The sequence below is a fragment of the Humulus lupulus genome, chromosome 4, assembly GCF_963169125.1.
Source record: "Humulus lupulus chromosome 4, drHumLupu1.1, whole genome shotgun sequence".
Taxonomy (NCBI): Eukaryota; Viridiplantae; Streptophyta; class Magnoliopsida; order Rosales; family Cannabaceae; genus Humulus; species Humulus lupulus.
The window spans coordinates 41,653,641-41,674,082 of NC_084796.1; the positions used below are offsets into that span (position 1 = coordinate 41,653,641).

The window sequence follows — 20,442 nt, forward strand, 5'->3', positions numbered from 1 at the left end:
TGTGGTTTATTGTGATGCATCCAAACATGGTTTGGGGTGCGTGTTGATGCAAGCTGGTAAGGTGATAGCCTATGCATCGAGATAGATAAAGGAGTATGAGCAGAGATATCCCACGCATGATTTGGAGTTGGCAACGGTGGTGTTCGCACTTAAGATTTGGAGACATTATCTCTATGGTGAGAAGTGCGAGATATATACCGACCATAAAAGCCTGAAGTACTTGTTTACTCAGAAGGACCTGAACATGCGCCAGAGGCGGTGGCTGGAGTTGGTTAAGGATTATGATTGTGATATCCTATACCATCCTGGGAAGGCTAATGTGGTGGCTGATGCATTGAGTCGGAAAGGCCCAGGATAGTTTTTTAGTTCGAGACAGATATCTGATAAGCTAGCCGAGGAGATGACCAGAACAGGTATAGAGTTGGTGCTTGGACAGTTGGCCAACATCACTCTTCAGTCTACACTCCTTGAGAGAATCAAGGAGGCGCAGCTAGTTGAGAGGTCATAGGGAGAATGTCTTAGTCGGAGTGACTAAGGACTTTTCTATTTCAGAGATGGGGTTACTGAAGTACAAGGGTCGGATCTACGTTCCGACGGATTCTAACATCCGGCAAGAGATCTTAGATGAATTGCATACCACTCCCTATTCTTTGCACCCGGGTACAACGAAGATGTATCAGGATTTGAGAGTTTTGTATTGGTGGTCGGGCATAAAGAGGGATGTGGTGGATTATGTGGCCAAATGCTTAACTTGTCAGTAGGTTAAGGCTGAGCATCAGAGGCCAGCGGGGTTGCTGCAGCCTCTGGGGATCCCAGAATGGAAGTGGGAAGATATCACCATGGACTTTATGGTTGGTTTGCCGAGGACGTGGGACAGCATGACTCGGTGTGGGTGATTGTGGATAGGTATACCAAGTCCGCCCACTTTTTGCCTGTTAGGACAACTTATACTATGGAGAAGTATGCTGAGTTGTATGTGAAGGAGATTGTTCGACTTCATGGGGCTCCGAGGTCGATAGTATCCGACAGAGACCCCACCTTCACTTCCAAGTTTTGGGAGAGTCTGCAAAAGGCTATGGGCACGCATTTACGGTTTAGTACCGCTTATCATCCTCAGACAGATGGGCAGTCTGAGAGGACGATTCAGATATTGGAGGACATGTTGCGAGCCTGTGTGCTAGATTTTGGGGGATCATGGAGTAAGTATCTCCCTTTGATCGAGTTCTCGTACAACAACAGCTATCAGGCGACCATCGAAGTGGCTCCGTATGAGATGCTTTATGGAAGGAAGTGTAGATCTTCATTGGGATGAGACAGGTGAGAGGATATATCTGGGTCCAGAGATGGTTCAGAGGACCAATGAGGCAATTGAGAAGATTAGAGCGCGGATGCTCGCCTCCCAGAGTCGTCAGAAGAGCTATTCAGACCTGAAACGCAGGGGCGTAGAATTTCAGGTTGGTGATCATGTGTTTCTTAGGGTTTCACCTTTGAGGGGAGTGAAACGGTTTGGTGTTCGGGGAAAGTTGAGCCCTAGGTTTGTTGGCCCCTTTGAGATTCTGGAACGGGTTGGAGAGGTAGCTTATAGACTAGCGATGCCTCCAGCTTTATCAAGGGTTCATGATGTTTACCATGTGTCCATGCTTTGGAAGTATGTGTCAGATTCGATGCACGTTTAAGTTATGAGAATCTGGAGCTTGATCAGGATTTGTCCTATGAGGAGAAGCCGGTTCAGGTTCCTGACCGAAAAGATAAAGTCTTGCGAAGCAAGACCATCGCCTTTGTGAAAGTGTTGTGGAGGAACAACAAGGTTGAGGAGGCAACATGGGAACTTGAGTCAGAGATGAGGGAGCGGTATCCCGAGTTGTTCAGGTAATTTCGAGGACGAAATTTCTGTAAGGAGGGGATAGTTGTAACGACCGAAATTTGCTAATAGGGCTTAGGGCCTTGATTAGTGTGCCTAGAGAGCAATAAATGATTTAATATGTTAATACGTGAATTTATGTGAGTATGTGATAGAGATGCATGTTTAGTTGAGTTAAATGTGCATGTGGGCCCCGTTTGGATATTAGGGTATGTTTGTGATTTTATCCCGTTGAGGGCTTAAAGGTGATAAATATGATATGCATGTGATATATTTCTGTGTAGCACGATCCGAGACAGTCTTGGGGAGTAGTTAGCCAGAAAGTCACAACGGGGTTGAGAATCCGACTCGGGGCGAGTTGAGGGGTATTTTGGGTATTAGATGTACTATGGGGTTATCGGGTTATGGAAATAAATATTCGGAGATATATTTGAGGTTAGAATGTCTAGGAGGGAATATTGGGGAAATTTACCATTTTTCCCTCGAGGACGTTTCCGGTACCCCGAGCCTTGAGGTAACCCTATAGACTTAAGCTGAATAAAACAAAACTTAGAATTACATAGAACTCTCAGAAACCGACCCACTCCTTCTCTCTCTCTCTCTTGAAGTGGTTTTTTCTCTTTTGGAAGCTTAAGGAAAATCTTGGTGAAGTTAGCTAGAAGCTAAGGGAATTCAGTTTGGATTTTGGGGAGATTAAAGCTTGGAACTTAGAGAATCTGCACAGAAGCATAATTCATCAAGGTATGCTCTTAATATGTTGAATTGTGTCAATTTTGCCGGTGGTTTTAAGGTTGTATATTGGAGTTTGCATGTTAGCTAAGTTTGAATTGGGTTTTGATTGTTAGGCTAAGTTTTGAGGGCTGGTTTTTGATAGGTTTTGATGTTGAGACTGAGCTAGAACCTTTGTGATGATTATCTAGAATTGCTAGCTTGATTTTGGGTATAATTGGATTGATTTTTGAGGTAAAAACAGGGTGATTTTCTGGGTTCAAGGGGTAGGGTCGTGGCTCTGTTCTTGTTGAGACCCAGCCCCTTTGAAGTTGGTGCGTCAGGATTTGAAGGTGCGCGCGACGCCCTTCAGCAAGGGCTGCGGCGCGTGTGGGCTATCTTGAGGCAAAGCCTCAGTTGAGCTGGGGGCCGCGACATGGGTATCTAGGGCCGCGACGCTTAAGATATTTTTGGGTTCTATAGGGGTTTTAGGCTCGGGAACTCAATGGTTAAGGCTCGGGACATATTTTATCACTTGGATTGATAGAATTCAAAGCCCAGAGATTATAATTATGGTTTGAGACAAATTATTGGATTAGAACTTGATGGGTGAATATTGTTAATGCGTTGTGACTAGGGTTTCGGTGAGGCTCAAGTTAGGGGACTATGCTTGGGGTTATCGGTGCTCAGAGAGCTCGGGACGCAGGTAAGAAAACCACTGTTCTCGTAGAGCTTGTATGCAGGACAGAGCCCAATATGTTTGAGTTGCAGGGCGTAGCCCTTTGATTGAATTTGTTAATGATCAATATATGTTTTATTATGCTATGAATGCAATTATGTAAATGGTCGGCGAGAGCTGGGAACGGTGCAGGCCGAGGTCGGCAAGGGCTGGGAACGACGTTAAGCACGTTGAGTGCAAGGCCGAGTGCGGCAAGGGGCCGGGAGCAGCGTTTAGCACGTGGAGTGCGAGTTGCCAGGGCGAGACCCTATGGGATACCTGGGATATCCACACGGTGTGGACCGCAAACCCAGGGCCTGGTAAAGCCCCTGGGATGGCTTGACCATATGTGTTTAGCCTATTGATGGCCTGTTAATATTCTATGTGTTTGCTATGCATATGTTTTCCTATTGTGAGGGTTTTCTTGCTGGGCTTTGGCTCGCGGGTGCTCTGTGGTGCAGGTAAGGGCAAGGGAAAAGTCGACCAATCATGAGTACGGAGAGCGTGAAGCGGCGCGTACATGTTTGGCCTGACTGGCTGCCACAGCCAGTGGTTTTGAGAGATGATTGTATTAAAACCTAGATTTTGTCGTCTAGTCGACTTGGTTTGTACTTATATGTTGTAAATATTTCTAAACAATATTTTGGGATCCCAAGTGTCAAACAATATATGATTTTCAGTAAATGGAATTATTTTCAAAGTTTATAGCTCTGCTTATGATTTAATTACACCTTTTGGCCTAGAATCTCGATTAGCGAGTTAAACGCACATTTTAAACTCACTTAGTAACGGATCTAAGGAAGTAGGGAGTTACAACATCGAACCCCTATCGAACCAAATTTAATGCTACTACAACCAAACCATCTGCCTCTATCAATCGAACCCCTATCGAACCCCTATTGAACCCCTATTGAACCCCATGAACCCAAACGATCTGCCTATCGAAATTCCATCGAACCCCTATCGAACCCCATTTAAAGGTACTAGAACCCAAACCATCTGCCTCTACCCATTGAAACCTCATCGAACTCAGATTGAACCAACATCGAACCCTATCGAACCCACTGTTTATACCAGATAACATATATTAATAAAATTACTTACAACATCATCGATCCAAAACTGTGGTGTCTTCATCGTCAGAAACCAACTCGGACCATGCACACTAGTTTGGACATCCCTCTTCGTCTTGTTCGGAATATCTCCAAGCAACCATTTTGCCGACCGTCCTGTACTGTGTAGCAAGTGGCACGTCATCAATCGCATCCAGACGAGCTTTCTTCTTGGTTGGGTCGGTGTAGTCTTCAAATTTCTTAGGTTTGCGTCTTTTCCTCTTGGCTAATTCAAACTCTACACCAGCGACATCCCCAGGTTCTATAATAGCAACACCTGGGGTCTCAGGATTTGTTGTGAGTACTATCGGGGGAGGAGTGCCTATGTCATGTACGACAAAATCATATGGGAGGTCAAGTGAGTCGGAATTAGAATCATTTGGAAGATCTTGTACAAATGTCAAGATCTTATTGACAGCATCCATGATGACCGCCTGGTTCTTTAGGATGGTATCCTGACGACTCTCGACTCGCTCCAACCTCTCCAACACCTCTCGTATATCAGGTTGATCAGGATTGGGGTGTACCGATGGGGCCGGGGCCGAGGGTGTGGGGCTGATGGGGACTGGGGTATCCTCATCATTAGGGCCATCAACAAAAATATTGGCTGCCTTCATAACCTCAGCAGCTATCTCCGCCACCTTCTCAAAATCAGTGGGAGTTTCTACCTCTTCTTCTTGGCCCAACCCGGGATACAAGGGAGCATCACCATCAGTCAGAGCGCTATAATAATCTATCTCCGAAGGCCGGGGCTTCAACATGGACAACACAATCAACTGCATCAAATAAAAAGTATTAAGTTAGTTTGAAACCACCAAAGAATACTGTATTTTGACATAATATAGCAGAACTTACACTCGTCTTCTTGAACATCGGTGCAAGGTCGGCCTTCGAAATAGGACGCTCCTTATTTCTCGACCAACTTAGCATCCTCGGGAACTGGTTTCCATGGTTAATACCATACTCACGTGCAAACTGCTAGATGGCTTCGTATGCCCAATACTGCAATGCAGGGACATAACCATACAAACAAACTGTATTTTGCTTCTTTCTGTTTCCCCTTAACTTCCTTCTTCTTTTCATAGTTCCTCTTCTAATGATGCATGTCTTTTTTACATGAATCCATAAGCTTGTTAAAAGATACCTTCCCCCATGGGTAAGTAAAGAAGTACTCAGTGTCCTCCACCATCTTCAGCGAATCTATCCAGACATTTAACTTGCCTTCTCGTGAAAGTAAAACCCCCTCAACAAAGAAACATAGGCCTAACTTGTAGGCATCTTCAACTACAGCGCAGTTTTTTAAAGCAGCCTCCAAATGCATTATCTTCACTATTTCTTCATCATTAAAGTACTCCTTGATTAAGCGGTCACTAGTCAAGTGTTTCTTCAAATCAGTCTCAGATGGCTCGAAACTAAAGTTCAACCCGTAACCAAAGCAAACTCGCCTTTACCAAATCTACAAGGTCTAGATCCCAAATGAAAATGCAACTCATCCTCTTTGATGCACTGGATCTTGTGCAACATTAATTGATGTATGAGAGATGCAGAGAAGTCTAATTTCTCAGCAACAAAAAATTGTTTGAAAGGGGATTCCTTCACCCTTTCTATCAACCCAAGCTCCTAAAACTTGTCCTCGATTGTTTTAAAGTAACCATTACCCCTATATGTGACTCGACCAGGAAAGTGATCTGTCAAGGGAAAAAGAAACTTTGGCATCTGCAAAAAATAAAAATAAAATAATACAGTTAAAGTCGCGTGAAAAATCCATAAATAAACATATATGCAACCATCGAACCACTATCAAGTACCCATTGAACACCAATCGAACCCCTATCGAACTGGAAATTTCCATAAAAAACTACCCCATCGAACATCCATCGAGCATCCATCGAATCACCATCGAACCAACCCTAGAGCATGCATCGAACCACCATCGAGCAACCCTAGAGCATGCATCGAACCACCATCGAGCATGCATCAAATCACAGAAGCATAAACCTAGAACCCCAAATGACCTTACCTATTGAACCCAATAGAACATGCATCGAGCGCCATATAACAACCATCGAGTATGCATCAAACCCCCTAAATGCCTACCCATCGATGCTCATCGAACCCCCAATGATTCCCATCGAACCCCCCATCGAACCATCGAGCAACATCAAATAAACAAAGCAAAAGCTCACACTCGATATTCAACATACACATTCCAAAATACTCAAACAAATCAGATCAATATGCTCACACATGTAAAGTATGCAACATTCAAACAAAAAAATAAAAAAAATCAAGGGAAATCGACCTTCACCTTTGTGATTTTAAAAGGAGGAGAAGAGACGCGGAGGACCTCGACGAAGGCGAAGGAGAGGAGACGCAATTGACCTCAGCGGAGGGGTTGTGCTTTGACGAGGACGGAGGGGTCTTGGGGTCTTGGTGCTTCGACGAGACGGAGGGGTTGTGCTTCAGGATCTCAGTGCTTCGACGAAGGCAGTGCTTCAGAGGTTCGACGGAGAAGTGCTTCGACGATGCCCAGACGGTGGTTCGACGGCGGCGAGACAAGCTTCTCCGATTAGGTTTGATGGTTCTCAATGGGTATCGAGGGGGAGAGATGAACGGAGAGAGAAAGAGTGAGAAAGTTGAGAGAGAGAGAGAGGAGAATCAAAAGTGGGGGAAATTTTTTTGTGACAGGGGCATTTTTGGTACTGTAAAAAGTTTTGGCATTATTTTGTAATGATAAAAATGCCTAGCATTTTTTTGAATTACAACCCCCTATTAAGCATAGAAAGTCAAATTTCCCTTTTCTACCTAGTATATATATATATATTTATATCAAACTCAGATGAGACTTGGTTATTTTAAATTGCATTTAAAATGTAATATGTTATTATAACTAAAACTAAAAACGATATAATAAAAATAATAATAATATAAGTGGCAAAGTTACATGTTTCGTAGAGAATATTTTCTTTGTGAAGGTGTTATAAGGAATAGACTCAAATTCATATATGAAATGCTAATGGAAACCGAAGAACCTTATAAGAATAAGTTTTCACTTTCCTAGTTTTTGCATCAAACTTCTTGAAAAATTTATATTTCTCATTGAATGATGAGTATTCTCCTATAAAATTTTTCCATATGGGAACTCCTTCACCATTCAATCATTAGAATCAACAATAGACCAAAAAAGATTGTTGACTTTAGTTTCGTGTACAGTACTAAACAAAAAATTGGCAAATAAATGAACCAATCCAAACTTCACCATAATTCCAACCCCCCAAACTATTTTTTTTCTTAAAAGCCCCCCTAACCTCTTTCTAAGTAATCTTATCATTCCTACACGGAAAAACAAGATTCTTCAAACCTCCTTCCTACTCCATAAGATTCTTATCAGTGTCATGACATTTCAAACCTGTAACTAAGCAAAACTCCTCTATGGAGTACTTGACCAAACTCCCATTAATCTTGAACTAGAATTCAACATTTTTTGTCATTGAAAACACCTCTCACAACATTAGATGGTGAATTAGTTGAACGTGAAAGCATGTTGCAGAAATTTCAAAAAAATGCCCAAAAGGTGTGGACTGAAACAAAACATTTTGTTCCTCAATAAGGGTACTATTTATCTCTTCTATTACATCCACATCATTGAAATTTTGGACTTTACTACCAAATCTTTTGGTTTGGGTAATCATAAAATCAACATTCTACATTAAAATAAAATAAAAACCAGGTTACAATGCAACAAAATTGTGGGAAGCTAAAATTTTAACAACTACAATATTAAAACTAACCAATACCATAATAAATACATGATTTGCACATATATAAAGAGGAAACACCGTACCCTAGTAAATTGTAATCAATAAAAATAACAAATTTAATTAAGAACTCTCTAACTATTTAGTGTTGATAAAAGTAACCTGCAACATTCCAAAATATAAATCAAATTACAAAAAGTAACCTAGAACTAATAAACACATAACAAAGAAAAAAACACATATACATGTCCAAAAAGTACCATGAAACATTTAAACCTATACCAAACATATCTGAGCAAAGTAACACGATACTTTTCAACACTTAAGGGTTCATAAAAGTAGCACGTAACATTCCAAAATATAAATCAAAGTACAAAAAGTAACCTAGAACAAAGAAACACGTACCAAAGACAAAAACACATAGACATATCCAAAAAGTACAATGAAACATTTAAATATAGACAAAACATATATGAACAACGTAACATGATTCTTTTTAACACATTAATGTTCAAAAAAGTAACCTGTAATATTCCAAAATATAAATTAAAATACAAAAAAAATAACGTGGAACTAATAAACACATAACAAAAAAAAAAATTAATGCCCAGAGACATGTCCAAAAAATTGCCCTGAAACATTTTAACATATACCAAACACAACTTAACAAAGTAACAAGATACTTTTAACCGCTTAGTTACATATAATTTTTTTTTAAAAAAAAATCTACACGAACATACCATTTTAGATTTTGATTTTCCTTTGACAATATTCTTAGCGGTGGATTTAGATTTAAAACCACCATTAGAAGAATGTGAAAATTGATTTCCAGTTGATTTCTTCATTGGACTTTCAAAGTCAAATGAAGACATTATAAATCAATAGCCTGAAAATAAAAAAAAACTCAAGAACAATTAATGAAGATCAACAATAAAAACAAGAGAAATAAACACATTAAATTTACACAAAACCAACATATGTAGAACCAAATACACACCCATCACATAAACATATGCTCGAATCAGATAAATATGGAACCAAATACACACAGTGAATCATTCATATGCCAATGCTTTCATTTAATTTGTAACAATCTAACAAGAAACAATGCACTTTTAGGAATGAAATATTAACATAAACAAGGTAAATGAGAGCATGACATATGTCGTACCATTATGAAACACTTTGTTCCAACAAAAAATAAGCTATTTACCTGAAATCGGAATGGTCGGACCGTAGGAATTAGAGCTGCCGGACTGAGACAACGCCTGAGAATGTCACCAATCGACTGAGATGAAGGAAGCTGTGACTGAAGCAGAGGCCGACTTCGATAATTGGAGACAACGCTAGAAAAAGACTATTAGAGTCCGGACTTGATTTCAGACTGAGTACGTCACCGATAATAAAGACAATCGGTAGAGCTGTCTGTTCAGACTGGAGGTCGACACCCATGTGAACTTTTCTTCTCCTTGATATCGACCATACACGAAAATAGAAGAAGAGGAGGAATAATGAAACGTTAGGTTTTTTTTAAATGAATAAAATACAATTCATGAAAATGAAATGACAAAAATATCTGTGTAACAATTCTCCACATAATTAGATTTAATTAAACTAAATCCAAAAGATTAGTAAAATCAAATTTTTTTCTTCCATATTTATGAAAAGAAAAGTAAAAAATCCATATTCTATGTAATTTCCATATTTAATAAAGTTGGGCTTAAATGCACTAAGCCTAACTTAAATGTTTGGCTTTTATTAAAAAAAATACATAGAATATGAAGTTTTTACTTTTCTTTTCATAAATATGGAAATTTTTTGATTTTACTAATCTTATGAATTTTGTTTAATTAAATCTAATTATGTGGAGAATTTTTACATGAATATTTTTATCATTTCATTTTTATGAATTATATTTTATTCATTTTTAAAAAAACCTAACGTTTCATTCTTCATCCTCTTATTCTCTTTTCGTGTCTATCTGATATCGGGCAGAAGAAAAGCTCATCTGGGTGTCGACCTCTGGTCTGAACCAGTAGCTCTGCCGATTGTCTTCATTGTCAGTGACGTGTTTAGTTCAAAATCAAGTTCGTACTCCGATAGTCTTTTTTAGGCGTTGTCTCCGATTATTGGCGTCGACCTCTGCTTCAGTCACAACTTCCTTCATCTCGGTCTATCGACGAAATTCTCAGGCATTGTCTCAGTCGGCAGCTCCAATTCCTACACGCTGACCATTCTGATTTCAGGTAAATAATTTTTGTTGGAACAAAATAATTCATTGAATGGTACGACATGTACCATGCTCTCATTTCCCTTGTTTATGTTTGTATCTCTTTCCTAAAAATGCATTGTTTCTTGTTAGATTGTTACAAATTAAATAAAAGCATTGGCATGTGAATGATTCTCTACGTGTATTTGGTTCCATATTTATGTGATTGCGGCATATGTTTATGTGATGGATGTGTATTTGGTTCTATGCTGGTTTTGTTTAAATTTAATATTTTATTTCTTTTGTTTTTATTGTTGATCTTCATTAATTGTTCTTGAGTTTTTTTTTCTTTTTAGATTATTAATTTATAATGTCTTCATTTGACTTTGAAAGTCCAGTGAAGAAATCAAATTTCACCTTCTTCTATTGGTGGTTTTAAATTGAAATCCACTACTAAGAATACTGTCAAATGAAGATCTAAATCTAAAATGGTATGTTCAGGTAGATTTTTTTTTTTTAGAAAAAAAAAATTATATGTAACTAAACTGTTAAAGTATCTTGTTACTTTGTTAAGCGTGTTTGGTATATGCTGAAATGTTTCAGGGTAATTTTATTGGACATGTCTCTGTGTTTTAAATTTCTTTGTTATGTGTTTATTAGTTCTAGGTTATTTTGATTTATATTTTGGAATGTTACAACTTACTTTTTTGAACACTAAAGTTAAAAGTATCATGATACTTTGTTCATATATGTTTTGTCCATATTTAAATGTTTTAGGGTATTTTTTGGATATGACTCTATGTTTTTGTCTTTGGTACGTGTTTATTTGTTCTAGGTTACTTTTTGTACGTTGATTTATATTTTGGAATGTTACAAGTTACTTTTATGAACACTAAGTGTTAAAAAGTATCTTGTTACTTTGCTCAAATATGTTTAAATGTTTCAGGATACTTTTTTGACATGTCTCTGTGTTTTTATCTTTGTCATGTGTTTATTAGTTCTAGGTTACTTTTTGTACTTTAATTTATATTTTGGAATGTTACTTTTATCAACACTAAATAGTTGCAGAATTCTTCTATAAATTTATTATTTTTATTTCTTACAATTTACCGGGGTATCATGTTTTCTCTTTATAGATGTGCAAATCATGTATTTATAATGATATTGGTTAGTTTTAATATTGTAGTTGTTAAGTTTTTAGCTTTCAACAGTTTTGTGCATTGTAACATGATTCATTTTATCCTTTTTAATGCATAATGCAGATTTTATGATTACCCAAACCAAAAGGTTTGGTAGTAAAGTCCAAATTTCAATGATGTAGAGGTAATAGAAGAGATAAATAGTACCCTTACTGAGTAACAAAATATTTTGTTTAAGTCCATACCTTTTGGGCATTTTTGGGAGTTTCTCATATATGCTTTCAAGCTCAACTAATTCACCATATAATGATGCGAGAGATGTTTTTAATGACAGAAGATGTTGAATTCTAGTTCAAGATTAATGAGAGTTTGCTCAGGTACTCCATAGAGAAGTTTTGCTTAGTTACAGGTTTGAAATGTCATGATAGTGATGACACTTCAATTTTTGTGGAGAAGGAAGGAGGTTTGAGGAATCTTGTTTTTCCAGGTAGGAAGGATAAGATTACTAAGAAAGAAGTTAGGGAAGGTTTTAAGAAAAAAATAGTTAAGGAGGATTGATATATGGTGAAGCTTGGATTTGTTCAATTATTTGCCAATTTTTTGTTAGGTACTATTCACGAAACTAAAGTCAACAATATTTTTTTGTCTATTGTTAATTTCGATGATTCAATGGTGAATGAGTTCCCATATGTAAAAATTGTATGGGAGAATAGCCGTCATTCAATGAGAAATACTCTTAATGAGAAGGATAAAATTTTCAAGATGTTTGATGAAAATACTGGGAAAGTGGAAACTAATTTTTAGAAGTTGCTTGGGTTTCCATTAGCATTTTAGATATGTATTTAATAGTCTATTCTCAATCTTTCTTCAAGTTTTGTGAGAAGGTGTCTGAAGGATTTCCTAAAATCACTTGCTGGAAAAATGTACGCACATCAAGTTATAACACCTTCACAAAGAAGATATTCTCTACAAAACAGGTAACTTTGCCACTTATATTTTTATTATTATTTTGAATAATATTTTTCAAAAGAAACTATGTAACTTTTATATCATTTTTAATTTTAGCTATAGTAACCATATTATCTTTTAAATGCAATTTAAAGTAACCAAGTTCATCTGAGTTTGATATTTTTTTTGTATGTTTTTATGTTGGAAATTATTCAATTGTTGCCAAATGAGTTTGAGAAAGAACAAGACATTAACTGTGTTTTCTTTCAAACCCAAATTTTTATATAGGAAGACACCTGATAATGAAAGTCATGTGAACTCATTGTCTGAGACTCCAATTTGTAGACCTAGTTCATCAATCCCTAAGGCAAAAGGGAAAACACATGTAAGTATTTATTTTGCTAGTTACTTTTTTTATGTAATTATTATTTGTTTTCTGTATAGTAATGTTTAACTTTATTGTAGGCTAAGAAAACTATCAATTATGATGCTCAATTCAGAAAAATTGATAGAACTATGAAGGATATTTTATCAAAACTGAAAAGTATACATATTGAGCTTGATACTTTCAAAAAAAACTTTAGAGAAGTTGTGAAGATGATAAGTGTTATTTCAAGTACTATTACTGGCTTTCAGACCAGTACAGAGAAGTTTTTTCCTTAAAATGATATTCCTTTTAATAAGGTAACCTGATACTTTTTGTTTTCTCATATCGTTTTTTTTAATAAAACTATTTTTAAATTGGACACTAGTTTCCTATATTTATTTGTTTTAGGAGGACGTACATAGAGAAACTAAGCATGATGACAATGATTTTTTGCATGATGATGCTCATGGTGATGCTGGAATTGTTCACTCTTCAGTTAAGGTACCAAGTTACTTTAGGTTATTTATAGTTTTTTTGAATTAAGTATAATGTTACTTTATGCCATCTTATCCATTTTAATGTGCTTTTATTGTTTACATGTTATTGAAGAAGAAGATGTTGATTTTAGTGATGACATTGTTAATGTTGTTCATTCTGTTTTAATGCAGCTATGAAGCATCTAGGATTAGGGTTATGCAAAGATGATGAGAAAATTCAGGTGTGTTTCATTGTTTGTAACTTTTTTAATACTTAATGTTGTGTTCAAAATTTATTTGGCTTATGTTTTTGTGGTATTTTGCAGATTTCGAAAGAGAGTGAATTTCATACTTTTATCATTAGTGTGTCTCGTGATTTGAAGAAGATGTTTTATGAGGCGCAATCATCTTCTATGAAAAAGTCCATGGAAAATGTTGAGATGGAAAAAAACCTGGATTTGGTGTTATATGAGGGGAAAAATGATGGGGAAGATGTACAAAAAAAAGAGAATAAGCCGTCAACTATTGTTACGCCACCTTTTCTTACAAAATTTAGTTCATGTGAAGTCAAAGCAGCAGGCAAAAGAAAGATTGATGATGTGAGAATTGTTAAGGGAGTCATTCCTTTCGATAAAGAACTTGTGAGTAATACTACTATTGATGATATTATTCAGTACTCAGAGTGGTTTTACAATGGTTTGAAACCCAAAACCAAGTGAGTATAGTTTATTTTAATATATGTATTTTATTTGATACATTTCTAATTTTATTTGTTAATTCATTTTTTATTGTTTCATTTGTTTTGTTGTAGATATTGTTAGGCCTACAACTCACATCACTTATGTTAGACGTAAGAAAAAGAGGTGCTGATTCATATTCCGAGGTTATAGAATTGTAATGGGTTGCTATTAATTACTATTATGTTATTTAAGTTGTGTGTTATTGCTGTCAGTTTTGGAATGGGAATAGGTTGTGGTTTATTTTATAAATAGGTAAGGGCTTGGTTTGTAAGGGTATCCTAGAGTGAGTTGTTGAATGTGTGGAGAGTTGGTGGTCTCTTGAATACCACCAGTGGCTGTGAGAGTGTATTTTCCTATTCCTCTTAATAGAAATTCCAAAACATTTGTTCTTCAATTACTTTCTGTCTTGCTAGTGTTGTGCTTGGTTTCTAGTTTGTTCTTGCTTATTTTTTCACGTCTTAACAATGGTATCAGAGCAGTCTCCTTCTTGGGCTATGGCGGGCGTGAAACGGGTGGAGAACCGGGTCGACGATTTGGAGGAAAAATTGGAGGCCATTAAAACTGAATTTGGCCAGCTGCGATCTGAGTTCCAGGGACTCGAAATTGAAAAACTGCACAACGAAATCGATAAAATTCTAGATCTGGAGTCAAGTATTTGCGCCCTTGTTAGGCAGTTCAATGAATTTATTCATCAAAGGCCCAACTTGGGTCCTCAACAATCTGCTGGATCTAGTGCGAGTCCGAACCCAGCGACAACTTCTAGTAGTGATAAGGAGAAGAGTATGGACGTCGAGAATTTTACGGAGTTACTTACGCCTAGAAACTCGTCTGATTTGTTACCCAGGAAGTTGGAGCTGCCCATTTTCAATGGGGTTAATCCAGATGGATGGTTGTTTCGGGCTGAGTGGTATTTCGACATCAACTAGATGCTACCTTCAGAGAAGCTTCGCACAACAGTGGTGTGTCTTGAGGGTGATGATCTTTCGTGGTATTATTGGGAGGATGGAAGACGACCTTTTTGTGACTGGAACGAATTCTGTGACATGCTTCTTGAACATTTTTGGTCATCTCAAGAAGGGTCACTTCCCGAGCAACTTTTTTCTCTTCGGAAACTCTCCACAGTTGAGACGTATATAAAGCAATTTGAAATACTTTCAGCCCCTCTCTGTGATTTATCGGAACAAGTATTGGAAATTATTTTTATAAAAGGGCTACGTGATGACATTACGGCTGAACTCAAAATTTTGGAGAACATGGGCCTTGTCATGAAAATGAAATTAGCCCAGAAAATTGAAGACAAAAATCAGGCCCTTTTGTCGTATCGATCTAGACCCAATTTATCAATGGGGCAGCGTACTCCTTTTGGTGCTACTTTCACTCACTGGTCTTCTCACGCATCCACCATACTTGTTAATCGACCAGCTTCCTATAATATATCAGTTTCAAAACCCCCTAGCCAATCTTCTTTTCGCAGATTAACTGATGCAGAGATGCAAGCCAAACGAGAGAAGGGACTTTGTTTTCGCTATGATGAAAAATTTAGTCCAGGGCACCGTTGTAAGAAGAAGGAACTTCAAGTTTTATGGGTCAATGAGGAACAAGATTCGGGTAATGATGAACTGATCGCGAAAGCCACTACCGACAACTCAGTGGTGGGGGATGAACCAGAATCTTCAGTGTTATCCCTTTCTTCCTTAGTGGGTCTATGCTCTCCACACACTATGAAGGTGCGTGGGTTAATTGGCGAATGAGAGGTTGTGATTTTAATTGATTCTGGAGCCTCACATAATTTTATTTTAGCAAGCCTAGTTGAAGAGATAAAATTGCCTATTAGCCATACACGAGAGTTCGGAGTTGCTATGGGAAATGGTGATGAGGTTCGTACTATGGGGGTATGCTGACAGGTTTACTTACACCTGGAACAATTTGATGTGATTGCAGATTTCTTTCCTCTGCGTTTGGGCAGTTCGGAAGTAATTTTGGGGTACTAATGGTTATCTACTCTTGGGGAATGTTACATGAACTGGGGTACCATGTGTATGAGGTTTTCAGTTGGAGGCTCGAGGGTTAAGCTTCAGGGGGATCCTTCTTTGAGCAAAGCTCAAGTTTCCTTAAACGCCATGTTGTGAACGATCACTCATGAGGGGCATGGTCTGCTGTTGGAACTTGGGCACATGACTTTGTTGGCACCTGATTTGGATAACTCGGCTTCGCCGGTTATATTGTCGCCAACGGTGGCTACTCTCTTAACTAATTTAAGTGATGTCTTCAACATGCCTTCTTGCTTGCCCCCTACTAGAGTCAAGGACCGTGCCATTATTCTCAAGGAGGGCACCTCACCAATTTTAGTTCGTCCTTATCGATGTCCTCAGTTTCAAAAAGATGAAATTGAACGGTTGGTTGTTGAGATGCTAGCGGCTGGGATTATCCAACCTAGTTCGAGTTCGTATTCTAGCCCAGTTTTATTAGTCAAGAAAAAAGATGGGAGTTGGCACTTTTGTGTTGACTATCGTGCTTTGAATCGAGCAACAGTTCCCGTTAAATTTCCTATCCCTGTTATTGAGGAATTATTAGATGAATTACATGGAGTCTGAGTATTTAGCAAGATCGATCTTAAATTCGAATATCATCAGATTCGTGTCCGTGGAGAAGACTGCTTTTCGCACTCATGAAGGGCATTACGAGTTTCTTGTCATGCCGTTTGCGCTTACCAATGCCCCCTCCACTTTCCAATCCTTGATGAATGAGGTTTTTCGTGAATATCTCTGAAAATTTGTTCTTGTTTTCTTTGATGATAGTCTGATATACAGTTCATCTGAAGAAAGTCATCTTTATCACTTACAGTGTGTTTTTTCTTTTTTGCGTGCAAATCAATTGTATGCTAACTCTAAGAAATGTGTTTTTGCTCAAACGAAGATTGAGTATCTAGGGCATATCATTGATGATACCAGAGTCTCAGTTGATCCAGCAAAAGTACAAGCCATGGTGGACTAGCCTCAACCAACCAGTCTTAGTTCCTTATGAGGTTTTCTAGGCCTTACTGGCTATTATCATCATTTTGTGCGAGATTACAGCAAGATCGCATGGCCATTAACTCAGTAACTGAAGAAAGACGCTTTTGGGTGGAATGCGGAAGCGGAGGCAGCTTTCCGCCAACTTAAAGAAGCCATGATTAGTGTAACAGTGCTTGTGTTACCTGATTTTTCTAAGAAATTTGTGATTGAATCAGATGTATCTGGTTTTGGATTGGGAGCTGTCCTTATGCAAGAAGACAGACCCATTGCTTTTAACAGTCACAAGGTCAGCTCTGTCTCTCGCATTAAATATGTTTATGAGAGGGAACTAATGGCAATTGTTTTCACTATTAAGAAGTGGCGTCCATATCTTCTTGGTCAAAAGTTCATAGTGTGTATGGACCAACGCAACTTAAATTTTTTATTAGATGAACGAGTTGTCGATGGCGAGCATCATCAATGGTTATTAAAGCTTATGAGCTATGATTTTGACATTCAATACAAGCCAGGAAGTGCTAATACTGCTGCTGACGCCCTTTCACGATTACCGGTTGAAGTCTCGCTGGGTACAATTTCTACCATAATCATTCAAGATTTTGAGGAACTCAAGGAGCAAGTTGATGCTGATGCCTTTCTTTCTAATATCAAGCATTGTGTGCAGCAAGATCCCGCTTCTTATTCTGCATATTCACTTGTTGGGGGTCATTTGAGATACAATGGGAAACTCGTTTTACCGGCAGATTCTCCTTATATTCCAATATTGCTTCGCGAATTCCATTGCGGGGTGGTCGGAGGGCATGCTGGAATACGTCGTACTTATCATCGTTTGGCAGCTGAGTTTCATTGGAAAGGCATTATAAAATCTGTCCAGAATTTTGTTGCTGCATGTGATGTTTGTCAATGCAGCAAGTACGAAGCCATGTCTCCAGCTAGACTTCTTCAACCGTTGCTAATTCCATAAAATTTTTGGGATGATATTACTATGGATTTCATTGAGGACTTACCTAAATTGAAAGGGTATGATTCTATTCTAGTAGTTGTCGATTGACTTTCCAAATATGCACACGTTATTCCTTTGAAGCATCCATTTTCTGCCCCTTCTGTGGCGGAAGTTTTTATTCAGGGTGTGGTTCCTTACATGGTGTACCTCGAAGTATTATTTCTGATCGGGATAAGATATTTATGAGTCTTTTTTGGCGAGAGCTATTCTCTTTGCAAGGCTCTGAACTCAGACGAAGCTCCTACTATCATCCACAAATTGATGGCCAATCCGAGGTGGTCAACCGGGGTATAGAAACCTATTTGCGTTGTTTTTCTTTGGATAAACCCTCTCGTTGGTCTGCATGGCTATCTTGGGCTGAATATTGCTACAACACCTATTTCCATTCTTTGGCGGGCATGACAACCTTTAAAGTTCTTTATGGTCGCGACCCTCCACCCTTGATCTGTTATGAGTTAGGTTCTGCTACCAATGCTGAAGTAGAGCAACAACTGATTCAACTTGATGTGATTTTGACGGAGTTAAAGTCTCACCTTTCTCAAGCCCAACAAAAGATGCAATCCTTTGCTGATTCAAAACATCGTGATGTGAATTATGAGGTCGAGACCTTTGTTTATATTAAACTCAGGCCTTATCGAAAACAGTCCCTCGCTCACAAAATCAATGAAAAACTAGCTCCCAGATTTTATGGCCCCTTTGAGATACTTCGCCGCATTGGAAAGGTCGCATATCAGCTTAAGTTATCCCCTACATCCAAGATTCATGATGTCTTCCACGTCTCTCAGCTTAAGCTAGCAGTGGGTAAGCATGCAACTTTTCCTGCTATTCCTATTCATCTCTCTTCTGACATGGAGCTTTTGGTGGAACCATTGGAGGTGGTTAGTGTGCGATCCTCCACACATCCCAACTATACGGGTACTGAGGTTCTTATCAGGTGGAAGGGGATGCCAGCTTTGAGGATTCTTGGGAGTGCTTTGAGGTTCTTACAGAGCAATTTCCCCATTTCAACCTTGAGGACAAGGTTCGAGTTTGGACGGCGGGTAATGTTAGGCCTCCAACTCACATCACTTATGTTAGACGTAAGAAACAAAGGTGCAGATTCATATTATGGGGTTATAGAATTGTAATGGGTTGCTATTAATTACTATTATGTTATTTAAGTTGTGTGTTATTGTTGTCAGTTTTGGAATGGGAATAGGTTGTGGTTTATTTTATAAATAGGTAAGGGCTTGGTTTGTAAGGGTATCCTAGAGTGAGTTGTTGAATGTGTGCAGAGTTGGTGGTCTCTCGAATACCACCAGTGGCTGTGAGAGTGTATTTTCCTATTCCTCTTAATAGAAATTCCAAAGCTTTTGTGCTTCAATTACTTTCTATCTTGCTAGTGTTGTGCTTGGTTTCTGGTTTGTTCTTAATTATTTTTTCAGGTCGTAACAGATACATGTATGTAAATGATGCTAACAAGATTGACTTTGATTTTGGTATTACACAAATCAAAGAGAAAATATTGTTTTATAAGCTCTAGACTTGTGGTCAATATTGGTCAGATGAAGTAAGTATCATAATATAACTTGGTACTTTTGTTTTTGTGTAGTCCAATCACCAGGTTACCTAGCTAGTCAATTTATATAAATTATTATTGATTCCATTTTAACTATTTTTCATTTTAAAATATATTTTGCAACATATAGATATCTTAATGTATTATCTTAGGAAGAAGATAAAGCACAGTGGTAATGTCAGAATCAGGGTGACTACTACAGATAATTTTTTCTATAAGACTGCTAGATTTACTTAAGATAAATATTGTGCCGGTGGTGGTGATATATCTATTGTGAGTCTCGCTAAATACATGTTAGGCACATATATGTGTTGTAGTACACCATGGGCCTTTTGTGACCATGTATTGAGGCCTACTTATGTGAAGGAAGAAGTTCACTACATTCTTGTTCATTTCAATATCAAGGAGATAGGTTTGATCATATACAATCCCCTCAAAGCTAGAAAGCACAAGACACCTACTCTGAAAATTGTTGAAGTTTTTTCTGTCTTAATTCCTTTGTTTTTGGAACACATTGGCTTTTATGATGCTAGGCAAGATTTAGACTTCAAAGAACGTCCATATTCAGTTCCAAGGTTAGATCATTTGTCTATTAAAGTTGTTTAGGTGTTCCTCAACAAGCAGATTGGTAAGTAGCTGGTTATTTTTGTTATGTGTTAGTTTTTGATTATTTCAAATCATTATTCTTCATATTATTTTTGCTTTCATGTATGCAGCGATTTTGGTGCGTTTGTGGCTGTTTTTGCTAATCACATTATCCATGAGACCACGAGCAATATCTCTACCTAACTTAAAATTGTTATTTATCGTAATGAACTTGTTGTTTGCCTTTTC

The 20,442-nt window shown here is 37.9% G+C and overlaps 1 long non-coding RNA gene across 1 annotated transcript; it reads right to left on the reverse strand.

The window, feature by feature from the left end:
• Nucleotides 1-8,109: 8,109 nt before the first annotated feature.
• On the reverse strand, nt 8,110-9,677 carry LOC133830357 (uncharacterized). The gene is made up of 3 exons (XR_009892022.1): nt 9,371-9,677; nt 8,898-9,043; nt 8,110-8,319 (listed from the first exon to the last, which is right to left on the reverse strand). It is a non-coding gene; the product is annotated as an uncharacterized LOC133830357 (long non-coding RNA).
• Between the last annotated feature and the right edge of the window lie 10,765 nt (nt 9,678-20,442).